Source organism: Melopsittacus undulatus, chromosome 5 (assembly GCF_012275295.1).
Source record: "Melopsittacus undulatus isolate bMelUnd1 chromosome 5, bMelUnd1.mat.Z, whole genome shotgun sequence".
Classification (NCBI taxonomy): Eukaryota; Metazoa; Chordata; class Aves; order Psittaciformes; family Psittaculidae; genus Melopsittacus; species Melopsittacus undulatus.
In genome coordinates, this window is record NC_047531.1 from 23,579,154 (window position 1) to 23,604,379 (window position 25,226).

Consider the following 25,226-nt stretch of genomic DNA (forward strand, 5'->3'; position numbering starts at 1 on the left):
CTGTGATTGTTATTTTGCTGTGAATGCTATAACCAACTCATTAAACTTCCAGATTATCTCATCTGTTGCCAAAATGGAATCAAGTGGTATAAATTAACTAACAATTACTACGCGGGACTTCTGATGTACTTCAAGTGCTAATTATTCATAGACCTTGATATTTTATGCATTCTTAACCTGCAAATCTTTTCCTTCGTCCTTATGCCTTGAAATTGAGTCTGTCTTTGCATTCACAAGTTTCATTCCATACCTAACCACTCCGTATATTAATATGTTTAGTCTTTTTAACCTACTGCACAAAGATAAATTCTACATTCTCCTCTTCTGATTGAATATTTAATGTAAATATGTAATTAAAATTTATTGATGAAAGATCTGGATGAGAGAGAATGAGCATGTGTATAATAACTGGACAGTCTTTGAAATGGAGAAAAGAAACCAAACTGAATCCCCAGTCAGAGTTAAACTTGTTTAAGGATGTCAAAGATAACAGGAAGGGATTCTATAATTACATTGCAAATAAAAGACAGACTAGGGACAACGTGGGCACCCTCTCGAAGCCCTCAGGAGAACTGGCTACCCTGGATTTGGAGAAGGCTGATGTTCTGAATGACTCCTTTGCCTCAGTCTTCACTTGGCAAAGGCTCTGACTACAACACTCAAGTCTTGGAAAGCAGACACAGGGACTGTGAGAATGATGACCTTACGTCCACTGTATGAGAACTTATAGTCCAAGACCATCTTAAAAACCTGAAGGTACACAAGTCCATGAGACCTGATGAAATCCATCCACAGGTCCTGAAGGAGCTGGTGAAAGAAGTTCCTAAGCCACTGGCCATCATCTTTGAAAAATCATGGCAGTCAAGTGAAGTTCCTGATGACTGGAAAAAGGGAAATATAACCCCCATTTTCAAGAAGGAGAAAATGGATACACAGGAATTACAGACCAGTCAGCCTTACCTCTGTGCCTGGCAAAATCTGGGAGCAGATTTTCCTGGAAGACATGCTAGGGCCCATGAAAAACAAGGTTCTTGGTGACAGCCAGCATGGCTTCACTAAGGAGAAATCCTGCCTGACCAGTTTGGTGGCCTTTTATGATGGGGCTAAAAAACTGCTGGAAAGGCGTAGAGCAGTTGATGTCATCTATCTGTACTTGTGCAAAGCATTTCACACTAAACTGTATGACATCCTTGTCTCTAAAATGGAGATACATCAGTTTGATAGGTGGACAACTCAGTGGGTATAAAACTGGTTGGATGGCTGCATGCAAAGAGTTGTGGTCAGTGACTCAGTGTCCAGCTGGAGACCAGTAACGAGTGGTGTCCCTCAGGGATTGGTGTTGGGACCAGTCTTGTTCAACATCTTTGTAGGTGACATGGACAGTGGGATTGAGTGTGCCCTCAGAAAGTTTGCCGATGACACCAAGCTGTGTGGTTTGGCTGATAGGCTGGAAGGAAGGAATGCCATCCAGAGGGACCTTGACACGCTTGTGAGGTGGGCTGATGCTAACCTCATGAAGTTCAACCATGACACGTGCAAGGTCCTACACCTGGGCCAGAGCAATCCCAGGCACAGCTATGGGTTGGGCAGAGAAGAGATTCAGAGCAGCGGTGTGGAGAAGGACTTGGGGGTATTGGTCGATGAGAAATGAACATGAGGCGGCTTCAGTGCGCGCTTGTAGAGCAGAAAGCCAACCGTATTCTGGGAGGCATCAAGAGGAGTGTGACTAGCAGGTCAAAGGAGGTGATTCTGCCCCTCTACTCTGCTCTCCTGAGACTTCACTTGGAGTATTGTGTGCAATTCTGGTGTCCTCAACATAAAAAGGACATGGAACTGTTAGAACAAGTCCAGAGGAGGGCCACGAGGATGATCAGGGGACTGGATCACCTCGTGTATGAAGAGAGGCTGAGAAAGTTGGGGCTGTTGAGCCTGGAGAAGAGAAGGCTGCATGGAGACCTCCTAGCAGCCTTCTAGTATCTGAAGGGAGCCTATAAGGATGCTGTGGATGAACTGTTCATTAGGGACTGTAGTGATAGGAAGAGGGGTAATGGGTTAAAACTTAAACAGGGGAAGTTTAGATTGGATATAAGAAAGTTCTTTACTGTGAAGGTGGAGAGACACTCGAATGGGCTGCCGAGGGAAGCTGTGAATGCTCCATCCCTGGCAGTGTTCAAGGCCAGGTTGGACAGAGCCTTGAGTGACATGTTTTATTGTGAGGTGTCCCTTGTCCATGGCAGGGAGGTTGGAGCTAGATGACCTTAAGGTCATTTCCAATCTTAACTATTCTATGATTCTATGATTTTATGATTTAGGCTATTTTCCTCTGTCTTCTTTTGTTATCTTCTTAATCGAGGTCACACAGTAAACTACAGTATACATAGCTCATTTTCTTACCATAATTCTTCTTTAAATATTTGGAATTTAACCTATTGAAACTGCTAGAATATACTACCATTTACAGGTATGTGTAGTTGTGTCATGGTTGTGTAGTAGCCCAGATATTTTACTGTGCTTAAGTATCACATTGACTATAAGATGCAGTTGTGGCCTTGTTGAAATTAATGATATTCTCATTAACATCTAATGGTGAAGGTTATTATGCATCTTGTTTTCATACATAAAGATGAATGGTCCCTTAGAAACTGTGCCTTAGAGGAAATATAATAATAGTGTTCTCTGCCATAAACAAACACAAGTTTTTAAAAATTTAGATTCTCATAGTAATATTCAGCAGGTTTAACTGTGTTAAATTTCAAGACACTTAATCCCAATTTGAAATTATTTTCAATCAGTGAGGTCATAATCAAAAGTGTTATGAGGATGTGAAATTGATGGTAAATATAAGCCAAAGTCAAAAGAATCATTCCAGAAATAGCTCACCTAAGGGTGAATAATAAATTAAATAAATTAAAAAATTGACATTTTTTACTCGGATCATTAATGCTTGTGTGTGTGTGTGTCTGTTGTGATCCAAGTGTTTTTAGTTGCAAAACACCCATTTGGGATGCTGACAGAGCATTTCTATCTTATGCTGTTAGCCCATGGAAAACACCAAAGTATCTGGACAACAGTTAAGAGAGCACAAACAGCAATATGAATGGATGTAGACTCAGACATGCAATTCTATTCCTGAACAACCTAGCTTTGTAAAATAATGCAAGACAATTAAAAAAAAAAAAGGCATTTTTCGGCAAAAATCAGCAAATAGGATGATAAGGGATCAATAAGGAGCAGCAATGTGCAGCCTTGGAACTTTTTTCCATCCTACCACCTGCAATTACTTCCAAGGGACTGCTCCCTGAATTCAATAGCTCCAGACCTCTGTGGCATAGCAGTAGCAATACTATTTCTTACAGCACATGCTTGCTGTTTGGGGTATGAGTGATCTGGAGGGGTTGTGAAGGCACACATCAGGCTCCAAGTAAGTAGAACTGAGGAAGTGGAGTGGCTCATGTATCAGCAGGGGGCCTATTATATGCTGATTTTGACCTTCAGACAGAAGTCTATACCAGCATTACACATTTGTTTTAGTCTTGCAAGCATTCAAAAGAGCACTCATTTTTAACAATCAGAAAAGCAAGCTACTTTATTTTTTTAAAAAAAAGGTTCTGTCATTTTTGCTTTAAATTTATCTTTTCCTTCTTGAGTATAGAAGTCAAGGAAATACTAAATATTGAGAAAAAATCATAAAAATCAGAATAGTTTCAAAGAACAGGTAAGCTGTTATGAAAGCAGCTGTAAAGTAATTTCTATATTTAGGAGAATTTATAAACAAAGGGACTGATCTTAAAAGATTTGACTGTGTAGAGTTGCTAAATTTTAAGGGTTGCTAGAGCATTCACCAATAAATTTGAAGGCAATTCCTAATTATATACATATGTACACATATGCACAGGCATACTTACACACATCTTTTTTTTGCTGTTATTTGCATGCTTTCTGTTAAAAAAAGCAAACAAACAAGAATAAAAAAGGGATCTTTTATATAGACACTTCAAGCTGCATTAGTGTTGGTCTTTATGCAGCTCAGTGAAAGACAAAGGCATTCTTCTGTCTATTTTGAAGCATTTTAAGACTCATTTAAGTGTTATCTTTATGAAAGCCATTTTTGGCACTGTGTAAGCAACCCACTTTTCAGTTAATATTCCCTCTTTGGCAAGCTATGCACAGTCACAAAGGAATGTAACGTGACATTATGAAATATGTGAAACTTACATTATGAAATACAACACAACTTGGCATTATTCACTATACCAGGGAAAAAAAATAGGCTTATAAAATTCAAAGGCATCCATTTTGGGCTGTGTGAGTAACTTGACACTGTAGACAGAAAAAGGATTGGAGATTACTGTGGATTTATTAAGTAGTTCTTCTTTAGTACTTTTTTAAGACTCTTGGAAACATGATGAAAACAGTTTGGATACACTCCCACAAATAAAGCATTCCCCAAAGTTCTTCTTCCTGAAGTTATGGCTCATGTCATTAAACAATTAGAATTCCTAGATGGGTGAAACCTGTCTCTGGTGAAAACAACCATCAGCAGCATGATTTTAATTACCCATATTAGTATATTGCTTCTAAGCTCCAATCATAAACCATAGATACGGAACAAGAAAAGAGACCCACCCTTTACCAAAATCAAGGATGACCTGAAATGATCAAATTGAGCTCTAAAAAATCATTCACATAAATTCTTTAAGGGAAGTCCTTACTCTAAAAAAGAAATAAAAAAAGTGAGAAAAGAAGAAAAAAGAAAAATTAAAGAAGAAAGAAAAAAGAAAAATAGGGCAAAAAAGGAATTGTGCAAAAATAATGAATTCTACTAGAGCAGTCGTTCAAAGGAAACTATAGCTATGTCATTCATATCAGATGGGCTGTATCGCACTGCAGTCTTTTCCTCAAAGCTATGAGTTTTGACCAAAATTACAAATGAATTTTCTCATTGTTGTGGTTTAAGCCCAGCTGGTAATTCAGCCATGCAGCCTGCTTGCTCACTCCTCCCCTTCCTTCCCCCAGTTCCCAGAGGGATGGAGAGGAGAATCGAAAGAATGTAACTCCCACGGGTTGAGATAAGAGCAGTCTAATAACTAAGGTGTCATGGGTTCAGCTGTAGCAGTCATTTTTCTCCTTCTTGTAGCTGGTGCAGTGCTGTGTTTTGACTTCTGGGTGGGAACAGTTGCTGATAGCTAGCATGTTTTGAGGGTGTTTTTGTTCAAGGTTTTTTCTGAGCACGTGCTCCAGCCAGGTGAAGGAGGGGAGGCCGGGAGGAAGGAAAGACAGGACACCTGACCCAGGCTAGCCAATGAGGTATTCCATACCATAGCACGTGATGCCCAGGATGCAACTGGGAGAGAGCTGGAGGGGTGGAGTTCTGGAGGAAAATGGAGGAGGGAGCACGCAGTGCTCGGCCAGGCAGGGTGGAGTGAGTTATGGGTTGGTGGCTGGTGGGGTGTTGTATTCTTTTCGCTTGTTATTGGCTGTATCATTATTATTATGTTATGCCTTAGCTATTAAACCGTTCTTGTCTCAATCCATGGGGGCTACATTCCTTGGATTCTCCTTCCTAACTCTCCGGGAGTTGGGGGACTTGGTTTAAACCATGACACTAAGGTATAACACAATCACTACTGCTACCACCAATAATAATAATAATGATAAGGGAAATAACAAGGGAAGAGAATACAACTGCTCACCAACCACTGACCGATATCCAGCCCGACCCAAGCAGTGATACAGCCCTTCTGGGTAACTGCCCCCAGTTTATATAGTAAGCATGACGTGCTGTGGTATGGAATACCTCTTTGGCTAGTTTGGGTCGGGTGTCCTGTCTCTGCTTCCTCCCGGCTTCCCCACCTCCCGGGCAGAGCATGAGACTCACAAAATCCTTGGTCAGAGTTAACATTAATGAGCAACAACTAAAACCATCAGTGTTATCAGCTGTTCCCAGGCTGAAGGTCAAACCCACAGCAGTGCACCAGCTACTAAGAAGAAGAAAAATGACTGCTACTGCTGAACCCAGGACAGTATCCACCCCTTATCCCATACCATTCACGTCATGCTCAGATCCCACATTTTCAATATACCATCACTCTTATCTCATATATATACGTATACATACATCCACAGAGAGGGAGAGAGATATCATTCCTTAGTGCATAGACCAATCCCTATAAAGCTGCTAAATCCATCCGATCCATGATGTTGGGCTCCACCTCTTGTAACAGTCTTTCAGAGCAGGAGAGAGAGTGTCATGTAGTCAATTTTCCAGGCCTCCCCATATTTGTAATTCAGCCATCGTCCTCCCTACCAAAGAGGCTTTAGCTGCTTGGCTTACTTAATTGTAGCATGTTTCACACTCATGAATAACCTGGGCAACAGTGTCCGTCGCTAAGTCCACCCCTCGATCATGAGTCTATCTCTATGTTGCATCTCTGCCCTGATGGCCTGAGGTGTCATGGGCCCACCAGGCTCAAAACAATTCACCCTCCCCTTCAGCAGTCCACTTTGGAACAGAAATATCAGCAAATAGAAACAACTGTGAGAGTGCCACCAAAATGGCGGGGGAATAAAGCACAAGACTGAAGGAACATGATTTGTTCTGCTCAGAAGAAATGGACAAGAGGTCTAACAATTTTTAGATATCTAATAATGGGAGGTTAAAATTGGATGTAGGCAAGCTGTTCTTTAAAGTACACAACAGCAACAAAAACCCAGCAATGGTCACAACATGCAACAGGGAAATTCCAGCTGTGTGTGAGGAAAGCATGCTTTAATTAAGAGACTGTTTAAGCACAAGAACTGAGAGGCTGTGGAATCCATCCATAAAGGATTTCCTAACCCATCTTGAGCTTTTGATGATAGCCCTATGTTGAGCAGGATGTGAAATTTGATGACCTCAGAGGTTCTTCCCAGACTTAGGCTTTTTGATGCTTCTGTAGGCTTTTTTTTTCTCTAGATCTGGAAAACTTTTTAGTCTCATGTCTGAAACATTAGTTTAACAGAAATCATCAGGTTTGCTGAAGATTTGTGTATCGTTTTTTTGTGGATGGTGACATACAGGAGATCATCCTGTAATTAATGATTTGCTCTGGACTGGTTTCTAAAACAGTGTGCAGGGGAGTAACTATATGAAACCTAACAGTGGCCAGTACTACTTAGGGGGAAAAATAAAATAATCAATTGTTTGCTTGTTTACTTGCAATGGAAACTTAAAACTAAAAGCCAGGAGAAGATGTTACTCTGGTTTCATTCACTACATGAAAAAATCAGGTACAAAAGGTGCATGAGCTATGGAGCTAGAGAAATTATGTGCTTAACTTAAATATATAAAATTAGATAAAATTAATCCATATCTTCATTTCCAGATAGAACATCATATGAAAAGACAGTAATGGATAGGATAATGTAACTGTTTGTGTGTATACAGTACGTTCTTGTCAGAGGAACAATTGTCAGTTAATTACAGGCTGTGAACTCTTTATATGCATCATGGTATGATCCATGAGGGCATTTGGGGAAAGATTTCATAGCAAGAAGCAGACAATCAGGTTTTCTGGTGATGTAAATTAGTTCTTTTCCTTCTGCTTCTCTTATGATATACCACTCTATTCCAGCAGAAAATCTAGTGAACAGATATAAACATAAAGCTTCACAGCTAGAATATCACATATTTCTATATATATATTAAATAATAAAGTCAGTTAAATTTAATTCTGCTAGTTAAACCAGTTCCACAGGTCTGTACAGCATCTGCATTTTGTTTCCTATTGGCATTATCTCATTCTCCAAGTCTTGCAACTACAGCAACAGAACCAACAAAAATAAGTAGCCTGAAGCTATTCCACAACAAACTGTGATCTTGTCAGATCTTATCAGCTCAGAAAAGTTGGTCTTGGTCTGTAGCTGTGGAGACTTCAATAGGAAAAAATTAGCTTAAGGGATGCCTGTATCTTTTGAATTTCAATCTGGTATTGGTACAGCAAACAGTTTCAACTTTGACTCCATGTTTTCCAGCAGATTTTTTCTTCTTGATATGAGTTGTTTCAGTGTGTGTCCATGACTTCCCTGTATTTAAAAAGGCTGACTTCTATCTTTCTTTTTGAGTAAGAAGGCAGAAAGAAGGAGTTCATACTCTGCTTGTCTGCTACATATAGAGAATATATTAGCTTTACATGGTTCTATGACTGCATGCTATTCCTACACAAATAATTTATCAGATTATATATTATTTTAATCTTTAGAAAGAACTTCCAGGTAACAATGATGGACATGAAAATAAAAAGAAGACTAGATGAGAGAAGATTGTATGTAGTGAAGAAGTAGGGAAAAAAGTAATAAATGAAAATATATGGAGAAATAAATATATCTTTATCTTGTTAATCTGAATTCTTGCTTGTAAATTCATGAAGACAGGGGTTAACCCTTTGTGCATTCCTGGCTTCATTTTACACATGGGTTTGTAGAGCAGTGAAGGACTTAATATAATAGGGCCTGTTGGGGATTAAGACTGAAAGATGCAGGAACATTACACAAGGTTAATAATGTTGGAGCGGAGAAAGATACACCATGGATAGAAAGAAAATACAAAAATAAAGATTATAAAAGAGAAAAAGTAAAGATGCCAAAGAAAGTGGAGTAAAAGACAAAATAAAGAAGGAAATAATTAAAAAAAGGAATGAAACAAGACAACTGAATCTTTTATTAGATATAAACATAATGTCAACTAAGACACTTAGCTCACATGTAGTCACCTACAAATAAGCATCTAGCCTCAAGTATCTTAACCTCAAACTGAATCCCAGCTGAAGTGCTTAAAACCATTAATAATATGCATGTTTTCTGTAGCTGCTGTCTACACATCTTTACAGTTTATCTGCTTACAAAGGTTTCCGTAGTTCTGTTCTACCTCATGGCTTCTGTTTCTTCCATTAAGAAAAGCCAAACCACTTAACAGAATCAGACTGAAGATACATCTAGCCACTCTTGCCTTTGGTAGCTTCTGGAAGTGATAATTAAAGACCAATGTAAGAACTCTTGATATGGAAATATATACTGAAATATTATATTGACCATTATACAGAATAGAGGAATACCTGAGCTTTGTTCCTGCGCTCATTCACTCCAGGATAAAGCTGGAGCACTTTATTTTGTAGGGCAGCTGACCACTTTACTGTGTAGTTCAGAAGGAAAAGCCTGTTTTCTTAGCACCCATCTTTATTAATTTCCATCATTCCGAGGCAATGTGCTTCCTATGAAAGAGTGCAGAAGCAGAAGCAATTTTTGTGATAGTGTTAGTTCTCTTCAATAGCAAAGATTGCAATTTTGTCTGGCCTTTACTGTATCAAAGATGTTTAGAATTCATCTGTGTAAGGACAAGACATAAAACACCCCTTTTCAGAATGCAGATAAGTCACAAGAACATGTTCAATTTATATTTAATTTAGTAACTCATCCCTGAAAAAATTCTTATTCAGGCCCATAATAAAAAATGAATAAGAGTAAAAGGGGGATAGCGAAGGAGAAGGAGTGGAGGGGAGGGAGAGAAAGAGGGAGAGAGTGCTCTGTATAAGCTTCTTCACAATATGTGGGGCTCCATCAAGCACAGAAAATATATCACTTAGGGAAAAGCATCTGCTTTTTCTGGATCTCTTTAGAGGTTCAAGAAGCAGTGTTGTGAGGGCTGTTCCAGTTCCACTTATGCTATAAGCCAAGATCCATGGTAAACTTTGGGAGTGAGTCCACAGAGAGAGGAGAGAGCATGCTATAGATTACTCTTTTAGAGGCACACACCACGGTTTCTTTTTTTGGTACAGTACTGCTCTTTCTAGATGTATTCATTGACAGAATTCATTGATTTCTGTTAAGATGTCTATCAAATAGCACCTTGGTAAGTTATAAGGACATGCATGATACTGTTTTTATTATTTCATAACCTAGAAGACCTTTCCCAGCTCCAGAAAGTAATATTAAACAATCAGTGCTCTGTCTGTGCTGCGATGCATATAAGCCCATAAAACTGTTGTAGGAGCATCTATGTGATTCTTTTAAGTATCTGTCATTGATGTTAGCATGTGTAATCAAACGATGCTGCTCTATCTTCTTGGACTTTTTCAATGTTTTGAATATTTGCACATATATGTCAAATCATAATACCTTCCAAGAAGTACTTTCTTTTGTGGAAGAAAAACATATCACGATTCCTTTAAGAGTTTGTCTCTGTGATTATGTTGTTAGTACAGCCATCATGAGGAATGAGAAAAAGGAATATCTCTTTATTGTGTGAAAATTTAAGTTCCTTTGGTTTATTGCAACCACCCTCAAGCATTACAATATTGATTATTTAAATATCTGTTGCTGCTCTGAATGTTTTCATGCTGACTGACAAATCCCATTACTTTGTCTGCTGAGGAATTCAGATTTGTTAAAGTTATGAAAAACAGCACTGTGTATGAATCATTAATCTCACTCCGTTGTTAACACTGAGATGTTATGGAGACAGCTGGCATTTTCTTGACATGTTGTACGATGTCCCCAAAATCTCTCATCTTTCCAGACCTGACAGAAAGAAAATTAATTGCACAGGCAGTGTTTTGTCATTTTGAGGATTATCCAGGAAGCCCAATAACACCGAAAATACTGAAAGTACTAAACGTGCTGCTCGCCATAGTAATATGTGCACAGATTCCGCAGTGACATAAGGATCAAAGTGGCATTTGGTGGGTTGCACAGCGAGGTTAATTGGTCTATTTAAGTAGTGGGCATTCGGAACATCAGCTCCTACAGCCCAGCCGGTGCAGCTGCTTGCCTTAAGATGGCAGCAGAGTACTTCGACTATGGGGGAGGTGTTACGAGCTGTACTTCGCAGTCGGGCTGAGGAAGTGAGAATGTCTTGCGCATAACAACTTTTGTAAGATGGTATGGAATTAAACAGCGACAAGCACTTTTAAATCTTAATTTTGCGTTTCATCTGCCAGTATCCTTGTATTTTTTAGAAGTATATAGCTATTGTTAAGGTAGGGCAACCTATTTGAAAGCTGAGAAGTCTGATATGATAGAAAGACTGTTACTGCACAAAGGAATTATACATCGCACCTTCAAAAACTATCTTGTATTTCCTGTCTGGAATACTGGATTCATTTGCTTTTTCGTTTTTAAATAGATACTCAAAGCTTAACTCTAACCTTAATGTATTGCACACCTGATTTTAAATTGTCATTGTGGAATTAAAGTCAAGTCATGTAGGAAGACCTACACCTGTTCAAAGACATTCACAAAAGCAGATCGGACCTTGAACTTAAAAAAAAGATTGAAAGTATTAAAAATAGAGTGAGACAAAAACTAACTTAATTATCCTCCATCCACTATTCATTAAAAATCTGGTGATGCATTTCTCAGGTGTGCAAACAGAGCCTGGCTGGCTGTCCATTAGTACGTACAAAATGAGTAGGAATCTCTTATGCCAAGGATTTGTGAAATTCTATGAAGCCCTTTCTGTGTTATTTTCTTTAAGGAGAACAATTTTGTGGTCTGAGTTCTTATCCCTCCATCAGAGTCCCAACAGTTTGTGGCGCATTAAGTGCTGTATGACTGTTTCTATTTATTTCAAGATGCCATCTGTGAAATAACACAAATCCTATGGATGCTCCTGGAGGAATGGAGAATTGTCTCCTACTTTAAATTGTTCTGTAAGCCACAATAGGTCCCAGCATATAATTTTAAAACAGGGACTGCTGCTGATATTTTGCTTCTGTAAAACAGGAAGCTTGATGTGTCTGTCATCTACCATAAAAAAGCAGAGCTCCATACACTCATTTCTTCAGATCTGACTAAGAGCAGGCAGAAAATCAGATGTAAAACCTGGTGTTTGTTTTAATCTCAAATGCTTTGGGGGTGGAGAGGAACACCTATTATCCCTTTTAAGTTATTTACTTGTTAATTTAATCCATGACATTCATCTCATTTGTGTCAAGTTTGAATAATGAAATCAGACTATTAGTTTAATGTTTCAATTTATAATTTGCATACTAGGGATTCAATCTGCCATTCTTAGATAATGAAATCAGATGAGACCCAAGCTACTCAGCTGACATATTATATAAGTAAAAAAAAAAAAAAAGTAATTTAAAATGCCAAAAGTATGAACCAGGACATTATTACTGGGTGTTAATCAGCTGACAAAGGGAAAAGAAGGATTTTGGAGCTAGAACTGTAAATTATAGCTCTTATTTTCTATAGAACTGTGCAAAGTCTGTTTCCTGAAACCCATTAATTTCTCCTTGCTGCTCTCTCTTTCATACATACCCTAGCATTTCACCCTTTTAAAGAATTCTGTAAGAAAGTGTGCTGCTAATATCTTCCTTTACATTCCTGTTAAAGGAATATGTGCTTGTGCAGCCAGTATGTACATATTTTCCTGCTAATATAATATATTCTTGATTTGAACAAACAGCTGTCTCAGCCCCTCTTTGACACTGAATGCTGGGTACTCACATCCTGTCCTGCCTACTAGCTATGAATATAGAGATGTAGAAAATGTCTGGTTTACGTTAAATCTAAAGCTATACTTGGCAGATTCTCTGCCCAGGATAGTATGGTGACACAAAGCATCCCTATTCTGTTCCTCCTTTGGACATCTATTGCACAACAAAACAAATTACAGGGATGCTCAAACTGTTTTCTTCTAGAGATCTTTCACTTTGTGCAAGTGGACTACGACACATTAGTGGAACTATAAGCTATTGCTGCTATTCAGGCACTCGGCTGAGAGAGAACTTAGCTAGAGGTCTAGTCCTGGTTGAAGCTCATTTGTAAATTACTTACTCAAAGTAAATGACCATCAGAAGATTCTTCTCAAAAACAGTCTCATGAGCGTTTTAGTGGGAAGTGGGAGATACCAATTCCAACTCAGCAGGGTCAGAGAGAATCCCAAACTAAGATTTCACATCCCTTGAAAATGTCAGGGTTACGAGCCACAAGGTAGGTAGCAAATGGTTCTGTGAATCTCTTTCTTTTCTTGCAAAAATCCCCAAATAAAGCATATAACTGAGTCAACAGAAAAGTGTTTGTGAGAAAAGAAATAATTTTAATGCTTTGCTTGTTTTCAATGAGAACCTTCCCCCCCCCCTCTCCCCCCCCCCCCCCCCCCCCCCCCCCTTTCTGTTTTGGTTATATTTTATTTTGGTTTTATAATGTTTTTTTAGTTCTTTATTTTCTTTTATTTTGCTTTTGGTTAAACTGTAAGGGCAATACCTTCATTAGGTTTTGTTTTGGAAATGAACTGATTCTCCTAAACCTAAAAATGTGTCTAGTACTTTTAGAACTGGAGATGGCCACTGTCATCATATATATAAATCAGCAATGCAAACTGATTGCCTTAGAGCTGCACTGATTTACTAGATTTTAATGACTTTTGTGATATTTGTTGGTGTAGAGCTGTCAGCAATTCTTAATTTACAGCAATTATATCAAGCTACCAGCATGCATCAGCATTCACCAGTAGGGTAGTTTGGGCACTTGGAAATAATATGTCAGACAGTTCTACTTTGGGCTAAACTTCACAGTTTTCTTTTACATTATACTATCAAAATAATATATTAGATATTTTAAAATATGATTTTTTAAACTGAATCTTTATTTCTTTGTACAAATGTTTGATAGCCTTAGATGAGTCTGATTATGTGCTGAGTTAGTCCCTGATTGTGTTTCTGAAATTCAGAATCTTAATTACATTCTATAAAACCACAGCTTTATTTGTATTGATGAAATGTTTACAAGCCCCAGCTAAGCTTCCCAACCTGGCAATGTATATGAAGGATATTAAAAATGTCTGCAATTAATATTTGAACTAAAGAACGCCTTAAATAGTGGGAAATAAATATGTGGTAGATGTGGAAATTGCATTTGTAGTTAATGAGACTACTGCAGAATAATCTGATTTGGTAATTGGATATGATTTTCTAAGGGATTGTTTTAAATGAGTTAAAGCAAGAATAATCAGAATAAATGCTAAAATGTGAATAAAATTGTGGGTACTTGCAGTCATTCTGCTATTTTGACATTACAGTGTTGCATTTAAATTACAAACAAACTCAAATGCAGGGTACCAGACCAAGGACTTGCATACGATTTGTGTAAATTAAGAAGCACACTTTATATACAGAACTAAGGATTTATTGTTAGGTTAATTAAAGCATTATAGGTCTAGTGAAGGAGATATTAACTCAGTCACAATGAGTTACTTTTACATCTTATAATGACAGAATTAAAACTGAAAAAGACAAATGTTCTAGTATCAACCCTCTTCCCTGGTGCTAGGCTCACCTCTGCAATCTGCCCAGGGTACTAAGGTCAAAGGCACTAGTTTTCATCAGGAAAAAAGATATGTAAGTATGGTGAATTATCAACAAATAATTTGGCAGGAAACATCAGATATTGCTGGAGTGTTTCTCCGCTTTTGCTCTTCAGTTTACTTTAAACTCTACTTATATGTTTGCTAACAGTCTGCTTATTTCATCTTTATTCACCAATTCCCATTTCCATGCTGTACTGAAGTTTTACTACGTATGGGACATTTTACATATGTTGCATGTTTATTCTTTGTTTCTGTGTTTTCCTCAAAACTGTTTTCTACCAGTTCATAAGGCTGCCTGCCTTTAGTAACAGTAACTGAACATTTGAGACACAATTTTGTGACACTATTCTGTTGCCCTGGGGTGGCCAGTATCACATGCATATATTTTCAAGACTAATGCCTTGAACTCTAGTTATAAGGTCAGGCCCTCTGTTTCAACCCCTTGATTTTCTTTGACAACCTTCAAGCAGCGGTTTCTTGATAAAAAACAATATTTTGTTGTTGGCACAAACCATTCAGAGAGTGACACTGTACAGCTCAGTCGGCAAAAAATAGTGATCCATTTCAGAAATATATCCATTAATCTATCTATAGATACATACAGGTACAGAAATTATACTTCTGTTACTAGTGGTTATTCATATCTAGTAGTTATAGTGACCTCACTGTATATTATTCAACTTATTTATTATTAAACTTATTAATAAAAGTAATTATGTACAATTTACATTTAATGTACATACATTAATAATGTATTAAAACTTATTAATAGTACTTGTTAACTGATACTACTCTAAAACCCACTACTCTGCTGTGACTTAATGTCAGCAATTCTAAGTGTATCCTCCAGTATATTGACATTGTCCTTCCAGGTAACCACACATTCACCCATTGATTCCTGCACAGGCAATTAACCTTTGTATAGGCATGTTATAAGTTGAGACCACAATGGATCATAATCCAATTAAAATTTTATTAATTTTAGTAGAATAGTAGAATAAATAAATTTATTAAATTTAGTAGAATATGAGCAAAGACAGCGCTGGATGGCAGGGGAGTCTGCGCTCCGCCTACTGCCGTACTGAGCAGTTCAAAAAGCCCTCCCTTATACATCTTTTACTTCCGTGTTCATGACGTAGTTGAGGTACTCTGCGCATGCTTCAGCTGTTGCTAGGGGGTCGACTTCTGCCTCCCAGTGGTCGGTGAGGACGAAGTAAGAAGTCTTCCTCCTTTGTCCCATAGTTGACCCTTCATGTATGTCCTTATATGGAGTGGTTTGTCTTATTTCTGCAGTTCCTGGAACATCTTGCAAGCCAGTTTCTGTAACATCTTGTGGTCATCTTATGTTTGCATAAACGGTTTCTGGTTTAATTGGTGTAAGGGATTACGGTTATCTTATCTTGCATAAGCTGTGTCCGTTAACTGTGTGCATAAGCAATTTCATATCCTCTGTTGCCTAACCTTTATATTGGGCTTAACATATATATACCTAACATATATCTTAATAAACAATACCTTATTCTTTAGTTTTTCACAGGCATGTGTGGTAGTGTGTTCTTCCGGAAAATTCTTCCTTGAAATATGAATAGAAAACTGAAAGACAATAGTTTTTGGAGCAAGAATCGAAATATTCTACCAGTTTCCAGACTTGTGGAGTAAAATCACAGCCAGTGAAAGCAGAAGGCATGGACAAATGTCACTGACGTTTTCCAAAGGCCTTCATGTGAGCTCCTCATAGGCTGGATGTTGTTGCATTGTCGGTGTCACATCCCTGCCTTTGCAAAGTGTTTTCTGCATCCTCTCTTGAGTGAAGTTCCCTATCACTGAAACTACTGTTTTCAGGTTTTTTTTCTCTGCTGTATGACAGATAGGCTTTTACACTATCAGCAAGGTAATGCAAACAGGATGAAGTAACAGTTGCTGATGAAGTTTTCAGCTTTGCGTGTACTTTATGAAGTTAGATCTATTTAAGACATGGCGTTTGGGGAGTATTAAATGAGTTTCACATGATCATAGATAGGTAAGTTACTTGACCATTGGGGAAGACAAGTCTTTTGAATCTTCATCTCCTGGCCTAGAATCGAGGTTACAGGCAGACAAATATCTAACATAAGCAGCCACACTGCGAATTGTTCTCACAGGATAAGGCTTTTTATTTTGAACATCCTAATGTCTTAATGAGAAAAAGATGTGAGGAAATGTTGAAGTGATCACAACTGAAAAAAAAAGTTGCTTTGATTTGCAGAGTGAACAAGATTTACCAATATATGCTGTAAGGACCATAGAGCTGGAAACCTGAGAAGCTTGCAGCAAGATTCTGCTCCTGGCACTATGGCACCTGTTGTGTAGCTTTGACAAAATAATTTCCATTCTTTGCCATTTTACCCATCTATGTTAGAACAAATGTCCTATGTTCTCTCTGGCAGGATGATATTTCCTGTATAGTTTAATACACAAATAGTGCTATTGTCTAACATGCATTATAAAGGTTTTCCGATCATATGAATATGTTCAGATATGATAGTATATGTTCCATACACAGTTTTGAAATGTTAGTTCTTGATAGTTATAATTTTTTAAACATCACATAAACACCTGAAGACTTTTTTTGTGAGAATTATATAAAGAATAAAGTATTCTGTGCAATCTGCTCTCTCTGATAGAGAGTATAAATACGTGAGTCTCCAAAGCTGGTATTTATTTATTTTATTTTTTAAGGATTTAGCTACAAAAAAAAAAAAAAGAAATCCTAGAATCAAATCAAATCTTAGAGGAAGCATCTGAACAAAGTAAGATAATTTTTATATTTGAGATTAAGTAAGCCAAGTGTTTTAACTAATGATATTTTATAATTGATTGATGATTACTGAAAATAGGAGCTTATGAAGACAACTTCAAAAGACCTTTCATTATGGTTGTTCTAATAGAATCTGCTAAAACAATTAATAATGCATATAGCACTTTACTAAGTTGTCATTTTTCTTTCCTAGTTAATGGATGCTACTTTCAATTTTGCATTCAATTACTATGATTAATTAAGTTTTTCTGTCCCCTTTTTTTTATTATCAGATTAAATGTTATAGTTGTTTCACTTTGGGGTAATTAAACATCCTTTAGCTATATAAATATCCTTTTAATCCTGCTAGTGCTTTTTTTCTCATGGAGAAAGGCAGGAAGGAGAAATAATAATGCAAATATTTCAGAATTTACTTCCTCATTTTTCTCTGTGTATGAACTAGAAAAGGAAAGAATTAGAGCAGAAGGGAAGGCGTGCAGACATTGGATCTGCTAGGTAATCACAGTCTTACAGCTGTGGCTTGTTTTCTCTTTTGCTGGTTTAAAAGCCCAAGAAGGCACTGTCCCACTATCCTGCAAAGTTTCCAGTTTGAAGGTCCAATTATCTAGATCCTTACTTAGTTGAGCAATGTTCAGGTCTAATAGTACATATGTAACAGACTCTTAAGACACCTCTAGCTCTCCAGATCTCAATGGAAGATCTCATAGAACTGAATTTTCATCTAAGTAACTTTACTAGAGCTAAAAGAGATGATACAAATCAGTTAAAAAAAAAAAGAAAAAGCTCACAAAAGTAGTAGGGATCAAACTGACACAAGATTTCCTCACTTACTGTTTAAAGATAATGTTTAATCCCACTAACAGAAGCTCAGTACATGACATTATGGCTGATATTTTAGGAAACAACTTACCATTGGTATGACACGAGCCACCTATACTTGCAATCTGGCTTTTCTGTAGGCAGACTAACCAGTATGTCATAGATGTGCTCCCTTAGTATCCTCATTAAAGAGAATCCAAACATAAGCTGAGTACATACTAATAAATTGCTTTGTACAGATGTGTCGTGGTTTAAACCAAGTCCCCCAGCTCCCGGAGAGTTAGGAAGGAGAATCCAAAGAATGTAGCCCCCACGGATTGAGATAAGAACGGTTTAATTGCTAAGGCATAACACAAAACCCCTACTGCCATTTACTACTACAAATAGTAATGATACAGCAAACAGCAAGTGAAAAGAATACAACACCCCACCAGCCACCATAACTCACTCCACCCTGCCCGGCCGAGCACCGCGTGCTCCCTCCTCCATTTTTCTCCCCCTCCCAGTATGCATCCTGGGCATCACGTGCTATGGTATGGAATACCTCATTGGCTAGCCTGGATCAGGTGTCCTGTCTCTCCTTCCTCCCGGCCTCCCCTCCTCCACCTGGCTGGAAAAAACCTTGAACAAAAACACCCTCAAAACATGCTCAAACCATGACAAGATGTAAAGTGAAGATACAGTTGCAATGCCTGAATGATATGTATTTGTGACTGCAGCAGGTTAATAACTAAGTATATAATGCCTACCCTGCCAATAACCAAACCATACCTCCATGTATTCTAATGAGCCTCATGTTCCCTGAGAAAGAAACCATGCATGTAGCAATATATGCACATAGCAATATATGTCATAAATTTATGCCATCTTGGTAGGTTTTACAATATAATTCCTCTATCAAAATAAAAATTCATAAAATATACTACTTGCCTATATTAAAGCTTCAGAAAACAAAGATTGTTATAAATTAACTTTGATCACAAGATGATGGTATTGATCTTAACCTGTTCACAATTTTTTGTTAATGTTGCTGATCGATAGATGACTATTAAGTGACCAATCTTGACAGCAAATCTACAAATCAGCTAATTTTGTGGGATTTCAGTGTAGATCTTTTCAATATTGTTACTTAAGGTTCCTATCCTTACTGAGATTAAAACAACTACCTCAGAAATGCTCTTGAATATCCAGATTTTTTCTTTTTCTGCTGAGAGAGGGAGATGTGATGACTTTTGCAGTGTGTGAAAAAGACCTTGTAAGATATTTAAAGGAAAAAGGAGATGTTCATAGGCTAGACCTAACTGTATTGCACTGCATAGTGCAAAGGTTGGATTTGAACTTGAGTTGCCAAAAAAACTTAGATCTGAACAGGAGGTAGTAATCAAAAGGAAATCATGTCAGGAGAGCCAAGGCTCTAGAATCAGAAAGTTCTTGTTGTAAATGCCAAAATATGCCCAAAAGGTAATAGAAGGCTTTGCCTGGTCTCTGAACCCAAATAGAAAAAGTGCTATACTGGGGAGCTGTGTGATTCTTAGAATTCAGGTCTAACTTTTACCTCAGAGTGTCCATAAGACCAAGGGAGGGTTTGTTCCACTCATCCTTTTTAACCTGTGTTTTCTTGAAAATCTTTTTTTTTCCTATTTTATATCTATTTTTTTTTGTCCTTCTCTTTAGGCTGTTATATGTATGCACACAGGAACAAGAGGTACATAAAGTCTTCCTGGAGAAACACAGAAAAAAATCTAAAAGTATTAATCAGGGACTGTTGCATGTTTGGAAATCTTGGGAGATTTAAAACTGCTTTCAGTAATATCTACTAGACTTTGATAAACTTCTATTTATGAAAAATATTCTGTTAAATCTGATACTACACTATTTCTCATAAGGGTGACAAAAGGAAAGGAGAAGGATTAGCAACTATTATTGCAACAACTATTGCAACCAACAGCATTTTAAGGAGGATTTTAGTTGGTACTTGGACTGCATTGATAACAGCGTCTAATCCTGTGCTGTAGTTTAACTGATGTTTGCACAGTTCTGTTTCTAAGCCAGCCAACATTTTTATCATCACATTTCTTATCTTTTAATATCTTATTTACAGTGTGTAATATGTATTTTTTTTGGTGATAATGTATAATTTATTTTATTTTACATTTGACCCAGATTTCTCAGATTTATTGCTTTAGTCTTTGTTTAGTTCAATATTATCAATCAATAACAGCTTAGTCTTTTCTGATATGTATTTCCTTATTAAAAACCAAATTAACCAAACAAACAAAACCAGCCAATCAAGCAAAAAACACCAACAAACAAAAAATGTATGATGTTGTTACTCAGTCTTACTTGTTTTAAGTAGCAACCCTGGCTCAGGTCATTTGAGGATCTTGGTGACTGTCAGATAGGGCATTAATAGCCTGTATGAAGTCTCTTTATATAGTTATGGTTTCCAAAAAGATGGTATAAGACAGGCTAATATAATTCACTGTCCAGATGACAAAATATGCCTAAACTACAGCTTCACTTTTACATGATACAGTGTTTATTAAAAATAAAACTATTTTTGTCAAATTCTCTTGAAATTGCCAATGTTTAGAGGCTTTCAGAGGAGAAGAAAATGGACTGTGATTACAAACTCCTAAATGTATAGAAAATTAGGTTGATAAGAAACATAAAAATGTACTGTTTTCTTCAGCACAGCTCTCAGAACAAGGCTGAAGGAAGACGCTGAATTATTAAAAGACATTTTTTTTCAAATGTTCTGAGTCTGTCAAGGGAAGGAAAAGGTAATTAGAGTCCGTATCACGACAGCAAGATAGCTAACCCACCTGAACTCTGAACATATTTCCTTACTTAGATGAACTCTTGGAAGCTGATACTGTTGAGTTGAGGACTCGTATAGTGAAGACCTTTGGAAACAGTCCCTTTCAGTGGTGGTTTCTGAATGTGCACATAAATAACGATAGCAATATCTTCCTGTTTAATGTTTTCATTTTCTGCTATCCTGTGTTTAACAGTGCTTCACCAAGAAGGAAGGAAACATCATTTTATTCCAAAAAGTTTCTCTAGCATTTAATGCCATTATCTTATTTGGTATTTTTTAACCAACGCAAGTACAAGGCTTGTCTGCTGTATTAATGGATTACACTGGAATTGAGACTCTTCTGTACAATTTTACTGAAATTGGCCGATGGATGTGAAGACCTAATTTTCGTGAGAAGCCAATGTGAAAACAGATTGTATATTGCATTCTCAGAATACACAGTGCTCTATGAATTGTTTTAGAAATTCCTTACAGATAATGGCTGAAAAAGGGCATTATTTCTGGATCTTTCTGTGATTCCTAATGCTATCTCTGTCAGCAGCATCCATTTGCGTGACAGCACAAGAACTATCCCATCTTCCTAAGGAGGCAAAGATAAAAGCTTTAGTGTACACTATTCATGGTCACTTCTTGGCTACACCTTAAATTGCTTTCAGGGGTATGACTATCCCTTGAACATGTTTGTGGAAGCATCAAGTTTTTTTACAACTTCTTTTCTTCAAATTGCTTCTAATAATCTTCTGTGGAATTACAAGAAGCATATGTCCATATGTGAAGCTCCACTTAAAATTATAATCTCCCGATGCATAAATAAATCCAATAACATTATGTTTATCTTCTTTTGTCTTGGCAAACACTCTCGCAGTGGAAATGGTTGTTGTCTCAAATACAGGCCCTGCATCAAGCAAAAGAGATGGTGTCAGACTTGAAAATGTGCAAATCAATTGAATATCTCTAACAATACCTTCACAGGGCCAATATTAGAAGATCTTACCTATACCAGTATGTCTATGACAACAGAGTGTCCTTTGGCATGTAATAACTGAACATAGTTACTCTGCATAAGTATACAATCATCTCCAGATTTAGCGACTGCATTTATTCTATGAATACTCATATCCTTCTTTAAGCATATCAAAGGATAATTAATACAATAGTTTTATTGAGAATAAGCAATATCAAACTTCTACAAGTTATTTAGATATAAAATTGAGAAGTGGAATTGAATTTCACAACCATGATTTAAACAAAATCTATATTTTAACACAATTTTGAGGATATCTTTTTCCTATGTGGTTGGTGGACCTCAGCCCCATTGCTCACTCACTTCCCCAGAAAGCTGACAGAGAGAATCAAAAAGGCAAAAGTGATAAAACCTCACATATCAAGATAATTTACTAATTGGGAAAAAAACTTTAAACTGGAAGTGGTAAGAAGGTAAACTCTCACCACTTCCCACAGACAAACCAATGCACAGCCAGTTTCTGAGCAATGGTTACTTTTGAACATTTACTTCTCCCATTTTATTGTAGAGCATGATTTTTATGTTATGGAAAATCTCTGGCTGTTCAGATCAACTCTCCTGACTATATCCCATCATTTTCCTTTCAGAAAAGGACAAAATTTTGCTCTTACATGCAAGGATGATTCCAATGAATGAGGTAAATTGGGGGAATTTTTCTAAAATGTCACTAATTGAAGCATCATCAAATATGCATCCTGGAATTTTAAAATGGAGGTAAATTGTGCAGTCTGCTTAAATAAACTGATTATAGAAAGTACCTCAGTGATTACTTTATCACTGTTAAAGTTAAGGGTAGGAATGAGTTTCATCCTGACAAATATTTTGTGTTAGTTCCTTAATCCTGGAAAAATACAATATAAACTCTCACAGGTTGCTCAGCTTCTGTATTAGTTGCTGATTCTATTATGGAAATATTCCACTGCAGAATAAGAGCTTGTCCTGGGTTCAGCAGTAGCAGTCATTTTTCTCCTTCTTAGTAGCTGGTGCACTGCTGTGGGTTTGACCTTCAGCATGGGAACAGCGCTGATAACATTGATATTTTTAGTTGCTTCTCAGTAATGTTTACTCTGACCAAGGACATTCGGAGTCTCATGCTCTGCCAGGGTGGAGGGGAAGCCAGGAGGAAGCAGAGACAGGACACTTGACCCAAACTAGCCAGAGGTATTCCATGCCACAGCATGTCATGCCCAGTATATAAACTGGGGGTAGCTACCCAGAAGGGCTAGATCATTGCTCAGGTCGGGCTGGATATCGGTCAGTAGGTGGTGAGCAGTTGTATTCTCTTCCCTTGTTATTTCCCTTATCATTATTATTACTGGTGATAGCAGTAGTGGATTTGTGTTATAACTTAGTTTCTGGACTGTTCTTCTCTCAACCTGTGGGAGTTATATTCTTTCGATTCTCTTCCCCATCCCTCTAAGAAAGGGGGAGGAAGAAGTAAGGGGAGTGAGCGAGTGGCTGCGTTGCTCTGAGTTACCAGCTAGGCTTAAACCACGTCAGAGCTGCACCACAGAGGTAAAACCATGCACTATATTTCAAAATGTGACTAGCTGGATTCATAAATTCAAGCTCTATTAATGTGAGATGTTTTTAAAAATTAAACCATTTCAGACTAAAATGAATAGAAACATCACATGTGAAATGAAGCTGCAGTTTTGAAAATTATGTTTTTAATGCAGACAGGTAGTCAGACAAAGTTGTGGACCATGCTCTAGAATAGTCTTTTGACATTGAAATCTTGCATTTAAAATTAACATTCCCTTGAAAGTTGACAGCTGAATCAATGCATGCTCTGAAACAGATGTGAATCATTATGAAGGTTAAGACTTCTTTTTTTTAATATTATTTTTTCTTTCTGATAAATTAATAAAGATAGCCAAATTCATAAATTAGAGAACAACAAGGCACTCACTCCAGTGCTGTAAACAGACTGTGACCTAAAACATTTGTTCAGCACTCTATTTTGTTAACAACATCAGATTCAGATCATTGGCTCATATTACCTGGAGACAGAAAGAAAATTAGTTGAACTAATTAGAAAATTTGCAAGACAGGTAAATCATGTTTAAAACTCCAGAAAACATACACAGTGTTTCATAATAGGACCTGAATTGCTTAGCTGATACACAGATGATGTGCAGATACAACATTACAGTAGTGGTACAAAACTAATCCAAATGGGAATGAGAAACCTCATCTATCAAATCAAATGCTATTTATGGGCAAAATTTCATCTTTCATTGCTTAATGTGCATGCAATCTACACAAATAACACTTTTTGCATAAAAATAAGAAAGTTTACAGGAAAAATATCTTATGCACACTACGAATCAAGTAAATGCAAACTTTTTACTGTACTGACCAAATTTGTCTCTAGATTTTTGTCATGGGTTCAGCAGTAGGTCATGCTCTGCTGGGGAGGAGGGAGAGATAGGGCGCCTGGTCTGGGCTAGTCAGGGAGGTATTCCATACCACAGCACGTCCTGCTCGGGGAGGGGACTGGAAGCTGGCCAGGAGGGGAGGGGTTAGCTCTCTCCTCTGGGCTGGGTTTGGGGGGGGGGGGGGGAGAACTGGAAGTTGGCCAGGAGGGGAGGGGTGAGCTCTCAATTCCGGGCTGGGCTTGTGGCAGCAGATGGTATCGTATTCTCTCTCCCTGTTTATTTCCTCTAACATTGATTTATTAGTGGTAGCAGTAGTGATTTGTGTTATACCTTAATTGCTGGACTGCTTTTACCTCAATCCGTGGGAGTTGTATTCCTCCGGCCCTCCACCTTCCCATCCCTCCGGGAGTGGGAAGGTGGGGGGGGAGGGAAACAAAGGAGTGTGTGGACTTTAAAACACGACAATTTTGCTGCAATTAGTTGTAGTTGAATTATGGCAAAGAAGATCTTGAACATTCTCATGGCAAAGCACAATGATTGACATTTTAGACCAGTCTTCTAAAATGAACAGCTTTTCATTTGAAAGGAACTTTATATGTCCTTCGTATGATTTCAGTATAATGTGAGACAAGGAATGATGGTAACATGTAATAGTTGTGCTAATTCCTGAATATAAAAAAAATATGGAAGTTAATCATAAACCTGAGTAACATTCAGTAAAGCTGTTATTTTCACTCATCCCTAAGTCAGTTTTTCATTGATGAAATGAAAGTTAGATAAAGCTCCAGCAATCAGCTGTGATAAACTGCATTCAAGAGCTCAGTGTGAATCACATGATTTTAAAAATATGCTATAAATACCAAATACATTTGTGCATTGGGTAAAAAAAATTAACACATATTTTGGTCCACTGTGGAAATAGTTTTGTATTGATATTGAAAAGTCATTGCTTTCAATTATTCTTCAGCAATGCCTCTGAATTATTTTCCTATCGCCTTTCTCCTCTGAGGTGTTTTTATCTCCTTTTTTAAATT